The sequence below is a fragment of the Saimiri boliviensis genome, chromosome 1 (assembly GCF_048565385.1).
Source record: "Saimiri boliviensis isolate mSaiBol1 chromosome 1, mSaiBol1.pri, whole genome shotgun sequence".
Taxonomy (NCBI): domain Eukaryota; kingdom Metazoa; phylum Chordata; class Mammalia; order Primates; family Cebidae; genus Saimiri; species Saimiri boliviensis.
This window is the reverse complement of record NC_133449.1, coordinates 71,256,251-71,275,055: the sequence shown is the minus strand read 5'-3', so window position 1 is coordinate 71,275,055 and position 18,805 is coordinate 71,256,251. Positions and strand designations below refer to the sequence as shown.

Sequence of the window (18,805 nt, the reverse complement as noted above, 5' to 3'; positions counted from 1 at the left end):
AATGGTGACTGATTTTAAATCATGTTTTTTCTGCAATGACTGTGGAGTTCCATTCTTGGCATCTACTCTGGACCAAGGAGCATCCCTAATTCTTCATAGGGACCTTTAAAAAGCAGGAAATACCAACTGAAGTCAATTTGGGGGACATGCTAAATAACTATATAAGACATTAAGAGAACAAAGAGTGAAATATTGTAAATGCTATTATACTGTTATCCATATTACGTTGTTTCTTATAGATTTTTTAAAAAAAATGTGAAATTTTTCCACACTATGTGTGTTGTTTCCATAGCTCTTCACTTCCTCCAGAAGCCTCCTTACATTAAAAAGCCTTACAGTTATCCTGCAAGGGACAGGAAGGTCTGATTTGCAGGATTTTTAGAGCATTAAAATAACTATCAGGCAGAAGAATCTTTTCTTCTTGCCTAGGATTTCAGCCATGCGCGCTCTCTCTCTTTCTCTCTCTTTTCCTCTCTCTCCCTCTCTCTAGCCTGGGGCTTGAATTTGCATGTCTAATTCATTTACTCACCATATTTGAATTGGCCTGAACAGATGTAAATCGGGAAGGATGGGAAAAACTGCAGTCATCAACAATGATTAATCAGCTGTTGCAGGCAGTGTCTTAAGGAGACTGGTAGGAGGAGGCATGGAAACCAAAAGGCCGTGTGTTTAGAAGCCTAATTGTCACATCAAGCATCATTGTCCCCATGCAACAACCGCCACCTTATACATCACTTCCTGTTTTAAGCAGCTCTAAACATAGACTGAAGATTTATTTTTAATATGTTGACTTTATTTCTGAGCAAAGCATCGGTCATGTGTGTATTTTTTCATAGTCCCACCTTGGAGCATTTATGTAGAATTGTAAATAAATTTTGTGCAAAAAGGACTGGAAAAATGAACTGTATTATTGCAATTTTTTTTTTTTTTTTTTTTTGGGTAAAAGTAGCAGTTTGGTATGAGTTGGCATGCATACAAGATTTACTAAGTGGGATAAGCTAATTATACTTTTTGTTGTGGATAAACAAATGCTTGTTGATAGCCTTTTTCTATCAAGAAACCAAGGAGCTAATTATTAATAACAATCATTGCACACTGAGTCTTAGCATTTCTGATGGAAACAGTTTGGATTGTATAAATATCGCCAAGCCCAGTTGTAGTCATTTGAGTGCAGTAATGAAATCTGAATCTAAAATAAAAACAAGATTATTTTTGTCATGCTGACTCCACTGCTTGAAAAATTTGTTTACTGCCCCTCAGATTCTTAAAGATTAATGCAGTAAATATAAAAATTAATTTTGGCTCCCTAAGCCATGTATGTATTTGACAATTTTAACCACAAAGTAAGTTATTCAATAATAATCACTGATTTCTTTAAGCTGACTTAATGAACTCCTAATATCAGCAAATTTGAGGCCTAAAGGCACTAAACTAACTCTAGACTCAGAATTACATCCAACAGAATTACTCATCTAGTATCAGTGAAATTATTCTTGCACATAATGGCAAACCTAAGTACAAAGTTAAGTCTTTTACTAAGGATGTTACCTAGGATGAGCAGTATATGTTTATTAGGAAATTAACTACACGAATTGAAGAGACCAGACTTCAAAATCTAATTTTTATAAATATGCTCTATGTTCTCATTGGATAAAACTGGTTATTAACCAATTTTCCAGAACAGCTGTACAAAATTTCTGCATGGCAGCCGGCTAAATGGTACAAAATAATATGTTTAAGCTGGAATAGCTTATAATTTTATTTAAATAAAATTGCTGCTATAAAAAGTGCTTCCCAAAGCTAAGGAAAATAAACAAATATTTTAATTAAGGCAAATTCGTTTTAAAAAAATAAGCCTTTGAGCAGTGATTGCTTTGTAAACAAAGGATGGGTCGGAAGAGAGAGCGCCTTAAACTCAAGTCTGACATTCAGGCCCGAGTCACCCTATAAACCCGGCCTTAAGCAATTCTATTTTCTATTAGAAAAGAGAAACCAGCTGTGGGTTGGCTTTACTAGGTGATGTGTGATTGACCGGCTCACCTGCTGGAGCAGCAATGCATTCTCACCTTTTGTTGATGGGGCCTTGTTTCTAAACACGTGGATGCGCTGAGAGCAAGGCTCAGCCTGCTGCAGCCATCTCTGGCAGCGCACCCCTCCCCACCCCATAGATGGGATTGTTTAAATCTCCCTTGTTGACCCAGTGGCAATTCTTCCTCTACCTAAATAGTAGATACGAGAAATCATGCTCTTTTGAAAGGTGGTTACTAGCAGTTAACAACCATTTATTTACTTTAAAAATTAATAATAAACTTTATAAACTAACCATCTATTTCCTCCTCCTCCCCAGTACATGCTCGGGTGAGTTGGTTATTTTCAGCCTTTATTCTTGAGGAGGCTCAGGATGGGTGGGGGAGGGAAAGAAAGGGGAGGAGGTGTGGTGGGGAGGGGGGGCGGGAGAGAGAGAGAAAGAGAGAGAAAGAAAAAAAGAGAGAGAAAGGCAGAGGCTCTAGGAGAGGGAGGTTTACAAGTGAAGAGTACTTAGGGAATATGGTTACTCTGTAGAATCGAGATCAGCAGTGTCCAGGAATTAGAAAAAATAAACTGCTGTTTCCTTGCGTTCCCCCCTCTGTGAGCCATTGAGGTGAGAGCCCCGCTCTGCGCAGTTCCTTTCTTCCCCTGCTTCGATGCCCTTCCCTCTTAAAGCTATTTTAGCTTTTCCTCTTGTAAATTTCAGAGCCAGCTCAGAGGTTATTGAGGACACTTATCCGAAAGAGGCAAATAATAGAGGTGCTGAGAGTGTTTTCGATGTTTCTTAAAAGGCAAAAACAAAACGCCCTCCTCTAAACAAGGGTACAGAATCGTACCTGCTTTTTATGTTTATTTGGGGGTGGGGTGGGGGGCTGGCTCTGGCTGAATGAGACTACTTTTTATTATTTAAATTTTTTTTTCAAAAAATTAAAAAATATTTTACCCTATCATATTTAGTCAGCTGTAATTATAACACATTCAAAATGAATAATATGCCTTGACAGTATTTTTATTGTTATTGTTCATTGCATGATGTTCGACTGCTTTAGAAGCACAGGAAAGAGAAGTAAACGCGCTACAAATGGGGAATTACCCTCGTTTAGCATTAAAATTCATTTAGATAAAATTGCCACAAACATTTAAATGGGAAGATTAGTTCCCCCTCACGCCTTATTGCACTCGCTCAATGGTTCCGTTAAGAACATTTTACACGTTGGAAATTCCGTCTTCTCAGACGGCTTGCTGTTTCCTAGTTACCCACATTCAAAGCAAAGGCAGCAGCAAAGGCAGCCGCAGCAGCAGCAGCGGGAAAAAAAAAAAAAAAAAAAAAAAAAAAAGTTTTGGCAACTGGTCTGCAATTCATCCGCTGCTCGCCCCAGTCTCCCCTCCGCCCACTGCAGTCTGCCCCCACCCCTTCCCCTTCCCCACTCCTGCCCCGTTCCCCTCATTATGTAATTCGCAGAGTCCTCGAGGAAACACGTTGCATAGTTGTGCAGTATTTATATACAATGTTAAAATACAAAGACCCCAAAGCCAGTAGGTTCCTCTCCGGGTCTCCCTCTCCTGCTGTAAATTGAGGGTTTCGTTTGAACGTGCTGAGTTTCTCACATCCCGCACCCGGAGGCCACAGGCACGTTTTTTGGCTTTCGTTTCTGCCAGGACTTTTCCAGGAAATTCACCACTGCTTTTTGCTTGTATTAGAAACTTGTGAAAGAATTAGTCTGAAAAGTCCATGCATCGTCTAGCTTTTCCCTTCCCTTTCTTCTTCTTCTCTCTCTCTCCCCCCACCACTCTCGCCCTCCCCCATCCTCCTCTCTCCCCCTCCCTTCGCAGAGCCACAGGAAAAGAGGAAAGTCGGCTTCGACTGCCATCTTTTGGGGATTTGGAAAAACGACTCGGTAGGAAACGGAGGGAGGCGGAGGCGCGGGGAGTGGGGGAAACCCCCTTATTATCCAGTGTCGGAACTGGCTCCCTTAATCTGATGCTTAAATATTTGATGTGGAAAAATTACCCATAAAATTAGTTACTAACAATTTCAAATTGAAATCACTTATCGAATTATAAACGCATTAAAGCTGTATGGATGGTATTAGGAGTTCCTCGGGAGGCAGCGGGTGTCTCCTCGCAGCAAGCCGGGCGGGCGAGTTTCGCCCCGGGGAAAAGCGCCCCCAGCCGAGCCTGCGGGCAGGGCCGGGGAGGCGGCGCGGCAACCGGGGCGCCGGGTCCGGGCCAGGGGCCCGAGCGGGCGGCGGCGTCCGGGCGGAGGCTGCGGCCGGTTCGGCTCGCAGGGGCGGGGAGAAGGGGAGGGGAGGGAGCGGCGGTGGGAGGCTCCGACCCCGGGGCAGAGGCGCCTAACCGCAAACTTCGTAGTGAAGTCCAGGGATTCTGAAAAGGAAAAACGCACGCCCAGCCCTCCCCTCCCGCTCGCGTCTCTCACGCAGCGTGCACACTTCGCGCTCGGCTTTGCGGTCGGGGTTAGTTGCCGTGTGTAGTGCCCCCCAAGCCTGCAGGCGGAGCGGGAGGGGAGAGGCCCCTGTCTTGGGGTTGGGCCCGACTCCGTGCCCCGAGAGGAAATCCCGCGGGCCGCCGCGCGGAGCTGTAGCCAGCACGCGCTACCCCTGGGCCCCGCGGTGCGCGGGGTCCCGGCCTCGCCCGAGTGTGTGGGCGGACAGGTCTTTGCCCCCAGACCAGAGCTCTGGCCCGGGGCGCTGCGCTGGCGACCGCCTTCGCCTCCTGCCCTCTCTTCACTCCCATCTCAGAGTCCAGTCTAAGGGACTGTTGACTTTGTCTCTAGAGATAGGGCGACTGGGGGTCTGCGACGGAGGTTGTGGAGAGGCACCTCCTGGGTGGGGCTCCGGGCCCTCTCTCCTCTGAACCTCTTGGAGTGCTTTGTTACAGCCCAGAGACTTCCTAAAGAACTCTGCCACAGCCGGGCCCCGGACTCCAGAGTCCCACGGTGGCAATGGGAGCGCGACCCCCAGAGCCTGGGGACTGGAGAGCGCCGGGAACGCGCGCACTGCCCACTGGGAGGGCGTTGGGCGGAGAGTGCCGGAGTCTGGAGCCGCAGCTGGGAAGCCGTGGGCAGCACCTAAGGACGCCTTAGGCAGGAGCTCCTTAGGGTCACTTTAAAAGCTCTGCAAACCTTCCCCAGCCTTTCGGATCCCCGCAGGCCCTCGGCCCATGAAAAGGTAGTAGAAACCACTTCACGCCGCAAAACTCCCGCGTAGGCGCTTGGACGCTGATGGAGAATGGTGTGGAACAGGGTAGCGGGGCGCCCTGCTTGGCTGGGCACTTTTCCTTGTCTCACTGTCGTCTCACGTGCCATGCCTTACCCATTGGCTGTTAGCGGCGCGTTTCACTTAGGGTGGCCAAGGTGCGGAGACTACAGGAGGCTGGGAATCCCAGGGTTTGGGGAAGAAGTACTGAGCGAGAGTCGAGGGGTCGGGGACCTGAGGGAGACAGCTGATGGCTGGGAGAGGGAGGGCTCCCTTTTCCTCCCACTCTGCCCGCCAGGGCGTCTGAAACATTCTCTCCCTAGGCGTAGCTGAAAGGAAAAACAAACAACGTATTGAGCAATCAGTTCGCCAACGTTGGAGCTTTAAAGAGCCTTTGCTCTGAAAATACTACCCTGGGAGTCTCCGTGGGGAGATGGGGGAAGCATTTTTAGGTCCTTGGTTCTGATTTGCCCGGCGCCCCACGGGTTGCCCCACGGGTCGCCCCCCGGCGCGCTGCCCTCTGACATCCCTGCGCGCTCAGCCCACTGCGGGGAAACCCGGGACGTGAAGCCCTAGAAAAAAGGGATTTAGTTTTAAGCCAGTCTCCCATCGATCGGGTCGGTAATTTCTAGCCCTGCCCACTCGCAGACACACTCACCTCTCTACCCTAAAGCATTAAGTTCATTACGCGAGCAATGATCTTAATCTCCAGGCGGAAAACGAGTCCCGGGACCTCGCCGATTGGGGAAACAGTGAATAAAGTCACCTGCTTCGCTCACCCGCTTGGCCAGCTCCTCCCGGTGGGGGCCAAGTGTGGCAGGGAGCGTGGAGCGGGGGTCCCTAGCTCCAAGCCGAGGCGGTCCAGGCAGGGGTTAGAAACCCTGTGTCTGTTTTGCGCGGGGTGACGACCTCCTGGAAGGGTGGGATAGCTTTTGCTCGTTTTCCTTCTCCGCTCCCTCTGCCTTCCTTCCTAGGCCTCCCTCGCACCTCTGTACTTTCTTCCTCCTCCCCTCCCCCCAAGTGGCAAGTTCCTCTTCTCCACCTAGCGTCCAGAGGGTCTGCCCCTTCGCAGTCCCCCGCAGCCTCAGGGCCGGCATGGAAGTCTGGTAGCCCGACGCTTTTCCGCCCACCTACCTCACCCACCTTTCTAGGCATGGGTGGGTGGGGAACAATCAGTGAGGCCCTTTTGAAGCCACTTGCTGAGGGCACCCCGAGGCTTTAAAGAACCATATTTCTCGATTTAGGGGCGATCTCTGCGGCATTGTTAACTCCATCCCAAATAAACCCAGCACAGCAGCAAACACCCCCAGCAGTTGCCTGCTTCTCAGCCCCCGCCTTGGCACAGAGCAGCGTCTGGCACGGCGGGGAGATGGAGGCGAGCCACGCGCACCCGTCCCTTACTGGCGGACCCGCGAGGCGCCAGCTTGTTCTGGAGACTCAGTTTCCACTGGACAAAAGCAGGGGAAACACAACGCAAGGACTGCAAATCCAGGTTCCTGACACCCCGCCACCCCACCCCAATCTGGTTTTTGAGACGCGCATTTTCAGGTAGTCCTAAACTGTGAACAGCGAGCTTTGTGTGTTATCTAATGGGGGTGGGGATGAAAGGGGAGGAGACTCCCACTGCCCGTTCCAGTCTTTAATGTCTGAAATAACGAAATGCCTGTGTAGCAGCTGCTGCTTGAGCCAAAACTAACTCTTTGGAAGACGGAAAAGAGTGAAAGGCAAAGAAAGACTGTTCATTTTTTTTCTTTTGGTGCCGTTTGGGATGTCATCTGTTTCCTTGGCGACTGTGTTCAGCCCCCGGAGCCCCTGGGCTCCTGGATTGTTAGGGGGGAAAAGCATGCTATTTCTGCACCGTCATTTATCACTGTCACCGCATAATGATTCCCCTTGCAGCCCCTTATTGATGTTTGTAATTGCATTATCTCATAAAGGAGGATGATCAATGAAACCGAGCCGTGCATTCTGGGGTCAGAGGAAGCCAAAGTACTGTTTGTCCCCTTTAATACAACAAGTACTCATTATCTTTAGGTCTGCATTCAAAAAATGATCTGATCTAGGGCTGACCCTGTCGGACATCCCAACACTTTCTAAAACGCGGTTTGTATAACCTTTTGCTTAAATGCTAAATCAAGTACCTGTCTTGCATTTCAACGAAACAAAATGCTAAAACTGAATGAAAAAAAGCATTTCTTTTTCCTTTTCTTTTTTTCTGGGAGGGGTGCGATCGTCTGAAGGCGCATGAGATTTTACACTGTAACTGCTTGGTGATGTAATACAGAAAGGGCAATCCTCATCCACATGAGTCCTAATAAATGAGAAAAAAAAAATGGGGGTGAGGGGGAAAAGGTAGGTAGCTGGGAGCTTTTAACAAGGTCGGTACTAAAAGAGCAGAATAAAACCACATCCAGTTTAATTAATAATAGCTATAAACTGAAATAATTCCCCGTGATTCTGCCCTTGCTTCTCCCTTTTACAGAGTCATATCTCTTCGGTTTAGATAAATGACTTTTGTGGCTGTTCGATTCTCACAACAACAATAACTAAATCAGTTGCACACTCTTATCTAAAACCGTCTACAAACTCCAGCAAATAAAAAGAAGTTCATTTGTCTATTAAGGCAAGTATTTAGTTGAGCAGAAATGTCCCAGTAACACTGAATGGAGTTCATGTAATCCCATGAAAATCAAGTCATCTTGTTGCACTGAAGTAAATGAAAAAATACAAAGGAAAAAAAGGTCCAACTGTAATTTTAAACTAAATGCATTATTGGACTGTCGCAGTGAAAACGTGATTGTTTGGCTGGGATGGGGGCAGCGAGTGGACATTAACTTAGCTCACATTTAACTTAAAGGTTTTAGAAAGGAAACATGTACTCCAGATTTGGTGATCATTTTAATTTGTGGAAAGAGGAGAAATTGAAACAATTCTAACATCATTTTAGTATACTAAGGGGAATCATTCCTTCAAAAGCAGAATTAAGCAAAAAGCTTATTTTAAACATTGCAAGTCTGTATCAGCAGAAAAAAGTTTCCAGTCTTCTGAGAATATGTGTCCTCTCTATGTTAATAAGATGATGATGATAACGATGATGATGATGATGATGAGAGAGAGAAACTAAGTCCAGGTATTTTATTTTTTAAAGTTCTAGATATTTCTAAATTAACCATATAAATTAATGTTAAAATATCTAAATGAAAAGCTTTCATTATAGTTGAGAAAATGAGTACTTAGAGTGTGCTCTGACAATTTCACACTTTGACATAAAACCTTAATTTGAATTATAATAAAACAAAGGGCTGAAATATTCCCCCTTGGAAAAATAACTTTAATAATAAAGCTAAAAAAGTTTTAACTGTGTTAAACCATCACTTTTTTCTCTGGAAGGCAGATTTTCCTAAAATGTATTATTTTCCAGAAATTCTGTCAAGGTACTTTGAAATAATATGTTTTGTATTATTTAAATATTCTGACACTTTCATTCTTTGAAAATGCTCAAACTGGAATGGATACGCAGCCATGCATATATTTAATATAAATGGTATCTTGTCGTTAACATAAAATATTAAAGAGAAAATAAAACTTTGGGCTTTGTCAGTTAAGATAGAATTTTTTAGCATAATACTCTGATTTTAGAAACATACAATTGAAACTCCTTGATTTAACCAATCAACACAAGTCTTTTTCTTATTTGGTTGCAGAACTGGCATCATACATGCTTTCTATTTTTAATATTTAGTGTTGTAGCCCACGGTTAAAATAATGAAAAATTAGTCTCGTTTCAAAATTATTTATTTATGGAACGAACATGATTAAAACATAAACACACACAGAAACTGCAGCTGCAACAGAAAAAAAAAACTTGATTTATGGTTATTAAATCTTTGATCGCCATGTTAATGTTTCTTTTTCTACCTTTCATTTGCATTTTAATCTATCGAATCTTTACAATTTTGCTGCCTCTTATTTCAATGATTGATTACAGATCTGAAATAAGAAAAACCAAGCCCAGCTTTTCTTTTCCTTTCTTCGCTTTCTTTTTTCTTTCTCTTTCCCCCCCACCCCCCAAACCCGCCCTCCCTTCCCCCCCGGGTAGATTTCTGAAACTTTCTCTCAATGCTAATGTAGACAGGACAAATTAATTCTGCTCTTTTAAATGTCAAAGATATAAATAAAAAATGTTTTCTGTCCCAAACGTGAATATTTTCCCAGCTGCTTGTTTTCGAGTCGTAAAAGATCATCCCAGCAAAATGCAATTAACAGCGAAACACACACGCACATACACAGACACTCGGCGGTGTGTGGAATTTTTTTAAAGGACGTGTTGTTCTGAGTTAAAGAAAGGTGAGAAGTTCACCGTCCCTTCACCACCAGTAGCCCCACTGCGATTCTCTCTCTCTCTCTCTCTCTCTCTCTCTCTCTCTCTCTCTCTCTCTCTCTCAGAAGATTTGGTCTCTAGTTCTATCTGTGATCTAAGTCACACAAACAAACAAAAACAAGCCTGGCGGAGGCTTGCTGTTGTTGAGTTGATTTCTTGAGATAAGCGGTGTAAAGACAAAAGGGAGAGCGACTCAGGTCTGTTTGTTTTCTTTCCCCGCCGCCCCACTGTCCCTTTTCCCTTCTCCCCCCCTCCCTCCTCCCCAGACGCCCGCCCCAGGTGGCTCCGCCGTCCGCTTTGCGGGGACCGGTCACTTTCCGCGCTGGCGTGAAAGCCAGTGTGGCGCTGCTTTTGGAAGGCGCCGGCTGGACGTCGGCTGGGCTCCTTCTCCCCGCCGGGCTGAGGGCCCCTGGGGCTCAGCGAGGCTCTGGCCCCCGAACAGATTGCGCCTCCCGCCTGGCTGCCAGTCGGGACTGAGGTGGGAGCCGTGTAACAGTTGCGCGCAGGAGGCGAGCCCCAGGTGTGAGCGCCGAGGCTTTCTAGCCAGCCCGTGGGTCTGGGAACCTTTCAGGACGCCCCCCGCCACACCCCCCGCCAACCACTACCCCTTTGGCTGCTCCCTAGGCCGAACCACCTGGTGAGGTTATAATGACCGCAGACTCAGGGGATCCCGCACTTGAGAGAGGACCGACTTCTCAAGCGGGTCCACGCTGCTCGCGCTCGCGTCCATGGGTGGCGCGCTGTGCCCGGGTGGGGGGCGAGCTGCGAGAAAGAGGAGGGGATAGGATCCCTAGAATCCCTCCATAGACACACAATCAAGAGTAGGAGTGAGGATCTTGAGAGGTAGAACCACCCCAGGCAGGGTTTCTCCAGCTGGGCCTTTGGACCCCGCGCGCGCCCAAGGGCGTGCCCACCGCGGAAGCACGGGTCATCTTCCATGGACTGGGAGCCTGCGTTGCTCCCTTTTTCCTAGCGGCCCCATCGCTGGCGGCCGCGAGGGGGGCGATGTGTTCATTAACTTGGATGCCCAACGCGGTTGAAATTGGAGGAAAAAACACATTTGATCTGGGCCGACCCTTTGTCTTGAAGCAGATTAGGCAGCCTAGAAATAGGAGGAAAAACAGAAAGTCTAGACAGGAAAACTTATTGTGTTCACAAAATATAAAAATGATCCGAGCGGTCTGGTACCTCAAGGGGTGAAGATAGATCCTTGTAGACGAGTGCGAAGACTTGACTGGGAAGATTTAAAGTGAAAGAAGCGGCAGATTATTAAGAAAGTAATAGTAAGGTGTCCCATACACTACAGTTTTATTGTTGGGTAGTAACTACCCGATTTATTTATTGCCAGGGCTATATAATAGAGATAATGACCACAAATTCAAGATAAATTCTTAGGCGCCCAGCTGGTCAATTCTTTTTTATTTGAGAGAGTGAGCCTGAAAGGTGAGTTTCATCCCCTCCCCTCCTCGCAGATCCGTCTTGCTTTCTACCATATTATAAGCATGACATGCAAATAAATAAGTGCCGCTGGGTCTGTGTGGGTAGGCCGGCAGGATTTATTTCAGGTGAGGGAGGAACATACACGGAATATGAATTTCCTCAGGAGCGGTGCCGTGATTCCTTCCCTCTTCCTCTCGGCCGCCCTCTCCTCAGGGTCTCCCTCCTTTTCTGTGGGAGCAGAGAGCGTCCCCTGTTAAAAACATTAACGTGTCATGTCTCAACTCCCTATTCTTTGACATATAGGTCTGGGGAGGGATGGGGGCACTGCAAAATGCAAAACGCATCCCCAAAGTAGGGAGACTTGCTGGGACTGCTGAAAGCGATTCCGGCGGACAAAGAGAAGGGTGAGTTGTAATTATGACTTCCAGTAGGGGAGCAGTATAGGAAGTATGTTAATATCATTTTGAAATATGCACAATGGTCTAAAAGTTTGCTGTCCCAGATCTGTCATGGGGTCTCCCCAGCCAGATGGACCCCAAGGGGAACCTCCTGGCACCTTGGGACCTGCCGGTCTCTCTTGGCCCTGGGTTTCTTTCCCTAGGAGCCAGGTAAACACCTGGACAGGTGATGGAGTTAAAGATGACCTTGCTCGTTGACCGTCAAGGTCGGAAGGGAGCTGGCGGCCTCGTAGGCTCCACCTGACACTATGGCCATAATTCTAGTCACCGGCTGGCCTGAAGGGCGGCCTCCCAGAGCTGCTTGTTCTCCCCACCTGCGCTCTGCGACCGCTCAGGCAGATCCAGAGTCTGCCAAGACGAAATTAGCATCCTCTTCCGATCTTCGTTTCTTCTTCCTCGTTTTTTGTATAATATTCAGACATATAGTGTTTCAGTCTCACAGTAACCACTTACATGCAGAACTTCCTTTGATCTATGTTTGGCCAGAGTGCGGGGAAAACACCTGACAGTGAACTGAGATGAAATAGGGAGCAGGGGAGCTGGGAGAGCCAGACGGGTGGGGTGGGGGGAGGGAGAAAGAGGTGCGTATGGGGAAATGGAGACCTACAGACAGCAAGAAGTAGCTGCTGAGGGAGGAAGGTAAGGCGAGAAAGTGACAAGCAGCTGCCGGGGGAAGAGACCAGAGGGCTGCTCCTGTAATTTGGTGGTTTGTGTGAAGGATGGTATTATGAGGATGAAAGAGAGGACAGTCCTCTTCAATCTTTTACAATATTGGTGTCATTCAAGCACAACTTTATCTTTGAACCAGATGATCTGTTCCAATGATTTCCATAAGAACATAAATTATAATCTTCAGAGCCTTCTTTCGGTACTTTATGAAGTGTTGTTGCAGAGGCCATTTATGAAGTGAGTGATTCAACTTTTAATCTTTTGAACATTAAAGTGTATTCCACCGAGTTTCCTTTTCAAAATAATCTAAAATAACAAAAAGAAACTAAGCTCATTACATGAAAAAGTGACAAGCGTTTCTGCTCGCAGCCTGGCAAGTTGCCTTATTCACTTCAAAGGATGATGAACTAATTGTTTCCAGAGTTTATAAGTAATTAAGCTATTACTTGGGGAATTTATGTAACAGTTTTATTCACATTAGAACTTTTTATTTAAAATAGCCAGAGACAAATCTTCAAAAATGCCAAGATTTTAATAATTGAAAAGCTGCCTCATTACTGTTAATAGTGAAAAACATTTTTATTTTAAAAAGCATTGGAAAATGTAAACAAATATAGTTTTCTCCAGAGTATATGATAAGTGGAGATCATTATGGATAATTAATGCTGAAAAGAAAATGAACATGTAATGGCTTCCAAAAATTAAAGCATCAGTAACTATCAAGTTAAGTTCTAAAAAGTTAATTTTTAAAAGTTCAGTTTTAAATTAGCTGCATGTATCTAAATATATTTGGCAAGAATATATATATATATATATATATATATATATATTATATATATATATATATATACTGTCCTTTTAGAAATTTATAAAGCAAGTTTAAAACCTTAACGAATTTTATCATTTTAAAACCCACTTTTGGTGCCTGGGCAACAAGAATTAATGCCCAGAGATGCTAAGCGCTGTAGCTTCTCCAATTTTGCAACAAAGAAATATACTTATTCACTCATAGAGTAAAATAAAGAAAATATTATAAACATCTTTTGAAATATATAATTCAAACACCATTTCCATAATATTTCAATTCATGTTTGTTAGTTTTAAATATTTAGGTTTGCCCTAAATTAAACAATATTCATTAAAGGAAAAAGTAGGGTTTTAAAATGAAGCGATGAATTATTTTGTAAAATTTGGTAAAATATATAACACTTTAATAGGCATTTGTATACATAGCAGTGTACTATTTTAATATAATTTTCCCATCAAAGTGGGATTCGCTCTGTTCTTTAGAAAATGCCGGTTTCATTGTCACATGAAGAATTTCAAAAATAATAAAATTTTCATATTAGGAGGAAACATCTTTGAAGAATAAGAAATATAAATGCGAAAATCCAAGTAAATGCCTATAAAATCTTATTTAAAGTAAAATAAATTTCTGGAAGTTATTTGGAAAAAATTAAAGCATTTGCTCGTTCAATATTAATCTCCCTCACCACAAAAAATTGGGAATTGTCTATAGTAATTATTGCAAGGGGTAGAATATATGTAGTAAATAGAAAAAAAGACATTTAGGACATATCCATTTGTTTCAAGTAAAATTCCTCTAAAACAAAAGACTGGAATTTGATGGAAATTGTGTATAAAATGCTTTGTATAATTCATGGTCAGTGTTGTTTTGTGGATTCTGTATACACTGGCAATTTAGATATGTCATCGTGTCACAATGTCTGATTCAATATTTGCTGTAATATGTTCTCTTGATTAGTACAGACGAGCATTGCATTATTAAAAGCAAAAACTGAAGCACCCTGGTTAGTAGTAATGCAATCCCAATTGTCTAACACCCTGTGATAATTGACCTTCTGGACACCAAGCACTGGGATGCACTTTCAGACACTGAGCTGTTTAAACTGACTTCATTACAGGAAGACAATGGTGACTCTGTTGCAACTGACACCTGCACTATTTCACACAACACATGGGCCATACCTTGCCACATCAGCCACCACCATGATTCACACCAGAGCAGGAAGTCAGCTCGAGACAAATTCTATAACATGAATATGCTGTTACGATTAAGGAGAAATGAATTCTGTTTGCACCCTATGATCTTAAAGAGACAATTAGAAGCCTGTTTTCTGGTTTCCTTGTGTTATAATACTGCCACATGCAAGGGTGCTTCCATTACTTAATGCTGAAGTTTAAAGGTTAAGGATTTTGTGGTCCACAGAAATCAAGGTGTCCACAATAATACGGTATAGATATACTGTGGTATAACACCTATGCCCTAGTTGAAAAGAATCCACTAGTAGAAAAGTTTGGAGAGCGGAGGTGGCTAGCTCACTGACCAGACTTGCAGGCACTCTGATTAGTAATCCTAAATGAATTGCTAGAACACATGCAATTCATTTTCTATGGATTGTTCTCCTAATCTCTAAATAATACTAATATATTTCTTTTTTATAAATCATTTTGTGTTGCAGGTTATGGTAAGGCATTGTTTTAAATTATATAGAATAAAATAAAATCTCTCATAGGGTTCTAGATTTTTTTCTGACTCATAAGGGAATATTACTCTATCCTCAAAGTTCTAAGTGTCTCTTAGAATTTGGAGACATTTTCCTTTGCTTTTCTCTGGCACCAGAAGGAATGTGGCAATGCCTTATTGTTCCAAAGCATTTGCTGGGGTAATTAATACCTTTATTGATTAAGTTGCTTCACTGAAATAAAAGGTGAGTTTTCCACCAATGACTAGATTGTGATCTAACAGACTGAAAAATAACATGCCATATTCCAAAGAGAGAAGCCCAACCTCTAAGGCACACCTCCATCCCTCCCCAGCTTGTAAAATTCCACAGATTTACTAGTTTTTATTTAACTTTGTGTTACACTAGTCTGGATCTTGTCTTAAATCCTTGAGGATTTCTAGCATATTCCATTGAATGCTTTATAAGACTGAAAAAATTATCTGCACATTTGTGGGTTTTAGAACCTTGAGCAGTCAGCAGGACACTGGAGATACTGAGATTCACAGGGCATTGTTTGTGTCCTCAAGAGCTCATCTTGGGGTAGAGCTGATAAAAACCCCACAGTCCCACTCCATAGCAGTATACACAGGTGCTGTGGGAGCACAAAAGTTAAACCGAGAAAATGGAAGAAAGAAGTCCCCAAAAGTCTTTGTCATGGGCTAAGGTGAGGGAGAGTAGAGATCAGGATATGTTTTTACATCAGAGTTCAACCAAGAAATCAGAAACCACTCTGAATGTATACAAGGGAAAGAAATGAATGCAGTAAATTGGTTACACAGGGTACAGGAGAGGCTGCAAAGCCCATCAGGTAGCAGCAAGGCAACCCTGAGGCAGGAAATAGCCGGAAACTGTAACCACTCCTAGACTAGGGACAGAGGGCGCAGGTGAGTCACCAGACTCCAGTGGGTGAGACCAGTTGGTAGAGTTGTAAGCAGGGGAGGCATGTCCAGTGGGAGCTGGAGCTGTGGAAGGGATAAGGGAGGGAGACACATTCTGGAGTTCTGAAATCTAGAGCAGAGCAAGGAAGGGTGAAGAATAGCTTTGAAAGGAGACAGTTCCAGGAGTAGCATTTCTTATTTTATTTTTTCAAACAAAAATCTTTCATATTAATTTCTGAAGATACTCATTTGAGAACGCTGGAAAAAGAGGAGAAGAACGTTCCAGGGAAGGGCACTACATTGGAAGAGAAAGTGGCTTATTTAGAAAGTCACACATTTACCAATGCAGCCCTAGTAAAGAGGCAGATGTGGGACATTGTAGAACATGAGTTGAAGATTCTAACAGCCAAGGACATGAAATGACCAGTGGCTTTTGTAACAGCTTGAGTTACTCTCAATCATTAAGCCCCAGAGGCTGAAATAATAGAGATTACAGGGGTTAACATTGCGAAACACTGCAAAAATAGAGACATTGGTCTCCATACAGGTGCAATGCTGCCCACCAACAAATGGCATTTCTATGAAGAAATACAGTCATCATCCTGGGCTGCCTTCAGTTAACTTATATTGTTATCTGATTCACCCGCAAAGCCAGTGGGACATTGATTCGGTCATTTTAATGAACAAATTAGACATTGCTCATTAACCCAGAGGAAACATCCTTGTGGCCAGTTTGCCATTCAAAGGGCTAGATAAAAGGTTTTGTCTACTCCCAGGTAATAGGAGTAGCTCAGTCCATGACCTCACAGGTATCAGTCTCATGAATGACAGTTGAAGCCAGGGAGCTAAGAAACCAGTGAAAACACTGTTGTGATGATGGTGGAGAGGGGAGGTGAGCATGATGACTACCAGAAGATATTAGGTGATAGGAGTACAAGAGGAGGGGATGAGATCATGAGAACCATGGCATGGTTTCTGGTTTGGAAAATTGGGCAGATGTGGTCCCATTTGCTGGAAAGATAACTTTACAAGGAACAGGTTAGAAAGGAGGATGTTAAACTTGTTTTAGATATTTTGAGATCAAGGTACTTTTAGTTTATCAAGATAGAGATGCTCATTAGGACAATGAAAATATAGGTCTGCGTTTTAGTGGAGTCTGGGCTGGAGATAAAAATTTGGGAGGAATCATGGAGTAGATGAAATCATTCACAATCTCTTTCAAGAAGTTTATGCTGAAAGAAAAGAAAGGAACAGGTCATCAGTAATAAAGGGGAACAAGGATATATAATTTTGAAGATGGGAAAGACTTGAACATATTTGTATAATGAAGGGAAGGAAGAGAATATGTTGAAATTGCAAGAAGGAGTCTTAAATAATGGAGAGATCCATCATCCAGGTGGGGAATGGAGGAGAAGAGCTGTTCCTCAGCAGGGGAAGAGCCTGGCCTCCTAGGTTGAAGGCAGGTGATGGGTACAGTTGTATGTCCAGGTGGGGACGGGGGGTAGTGGAGGAAGAATTTGGAAGCAGTTCATATTTAAAAACCTTCACCTTTTTTTTTTTTGAGATATTGGTAGAGACGTCATTTGATGATGAGTGAGGAAGTAGGAGGGTGACCCGGTTTTAGTACTTAAAGCCTGTATCCGAAGAACCCCCGTCAGTCCTGGGCAAACTGAGAATTTCGGTCACCCCAAAGAGCAAAGGAAGAGGAAAGGCTTGAGTTGAATGTGAAATATTAGCAGTCATGATGGAAAATGGGAGAGGGAGCTGACCAAAAATGCAAAACTTGCAGGCTAACATCATGGAATTGGAGATTAAGGGGCAAGGTTATATGCATGACTGTGTGGTTTTCTTCAGTAATGCCTAGGCATACTGTTATCATTCCAGGAGACAATGTGTTAATGCGTCCAGATATGTGTCTGAAGTACTTTTTACAACCCAAAACTATGCAGTTATCAGAGTTCTCATTCTGGGAATAGGAAAACAGAATGAAATTAGCGGCAAGGTTGCCAGGCCCTGTAAGGTGGATCATGCTGTCAGTGATGTACATCACTCTTGCTTCATGTTTGAAGTCAACAAATGGTGGAGTTTTCACACTCCACAGTATCTTGAGGTGACCCTGCCATGCCGGCATGTATTCGTAATACCTCTTCTCTCAGGAAGGGTAATTTAGATACTGCAGTCATTAAGTAGTGTCTTGAGGTAAAAAGCACCCACATACCTGTAGGTGAACATTATGTGTTACCCCAGCTCATCCACAAGGCATGTCATGAAAATATTTTGCCTGTGTCATTGACAAAGTTATATACTTTTATATTATAAAATATATATCTATTAATATAGATAGGAATTTCACTTGTTGGTGGTTATATAAACAAAGAAATATATGTGACTGTCTGGCTAGTCACAGGGCAAATGGGGCAATGCGCGCCCATAAGTAGATCCAAGTAAATGTCTGGAGTTTTGACTTTTCTTTTTAAAGCAAATGCAATTGAATACCCCCCAAATAGATGAAGAGGTGTTTTCTCTAGTTCTTTTGCTATACCTAGGACAAACCAATACCTCTACGTTTATAATACAAGACAGACAATAAGCCACAAAGGAGACCCAAACTGCATAATGAAAATCTGAAACTGAGCTTCGGTTGAGGAAGGTCCTCAAATCTCATCTGAAATTTGATGCAGCGTGGCTCAGAAGTTTCCAGGAATTGGCTTAGGCTTTAGATAGTGGACTGAATGGTGTTCCTCAAAATTTATGTGTTGAAGTCCTATCCTAGTACCTCAGAATATGACTGTGTTTGGAGACAGGGTCTTTAAAGAAGTAACTGAGGTTAAATGAGGTAGTATGTGTGGGCCCTAATCCAATCTAACTGGTGTCTATATAGGAGAGGAAGCTTAGACATAAAAAGAGGCACTAGGGATGCTGGAGCACAGAGGAAGGACCTTGTGAGGACACAGTGAGAAAGCAGCCACCTGCGAGCCAGGGATCAAGGACCCAGAAGAAAGCAAACTCACTCACACCTTGTGTATTAGTCCATTTTCATGCTGCTGATAAAGACATACCCGAGACTGGGTAATTTATAAAGAAAATGAGGTTTAATGGACTCAGAGTTCCACGTGGCTTGGGAGGCCTTACAATCATGGCAGAAGGTGAAAAGTACATCTTACATGGTGGCAGACGAGAGATAAATGAGAGCCAAATGAAAGGGGAA

At 43.7% G+C, this 18,805-nt stretch overlaps 1 protein-coding gene across 3 annotated transcripts in view; it reads left to right on the top strand.

The window, feature by feature from the left end:
- MEIS1 (Meis homeobox 1) overlaps window positions 1–1,221 on the top strand; it is a 139,153-nt gene extending 137,932 nt beyond the window's left edge. For all 3 annotated transcript variants that reach the window (XM_010333527.3, XM_003922680.4, XM_003922679.4), the window contains one exon: window positions 1–1,221. This exon is cut by the window's left edge and continues 308 nt beyond it. The gene's annotated coding sequence lies outside the window, so the exon portion shown is untranslated.
- Window positions 1,222–18,805: the final 17,584 nt, after the last annotated feature.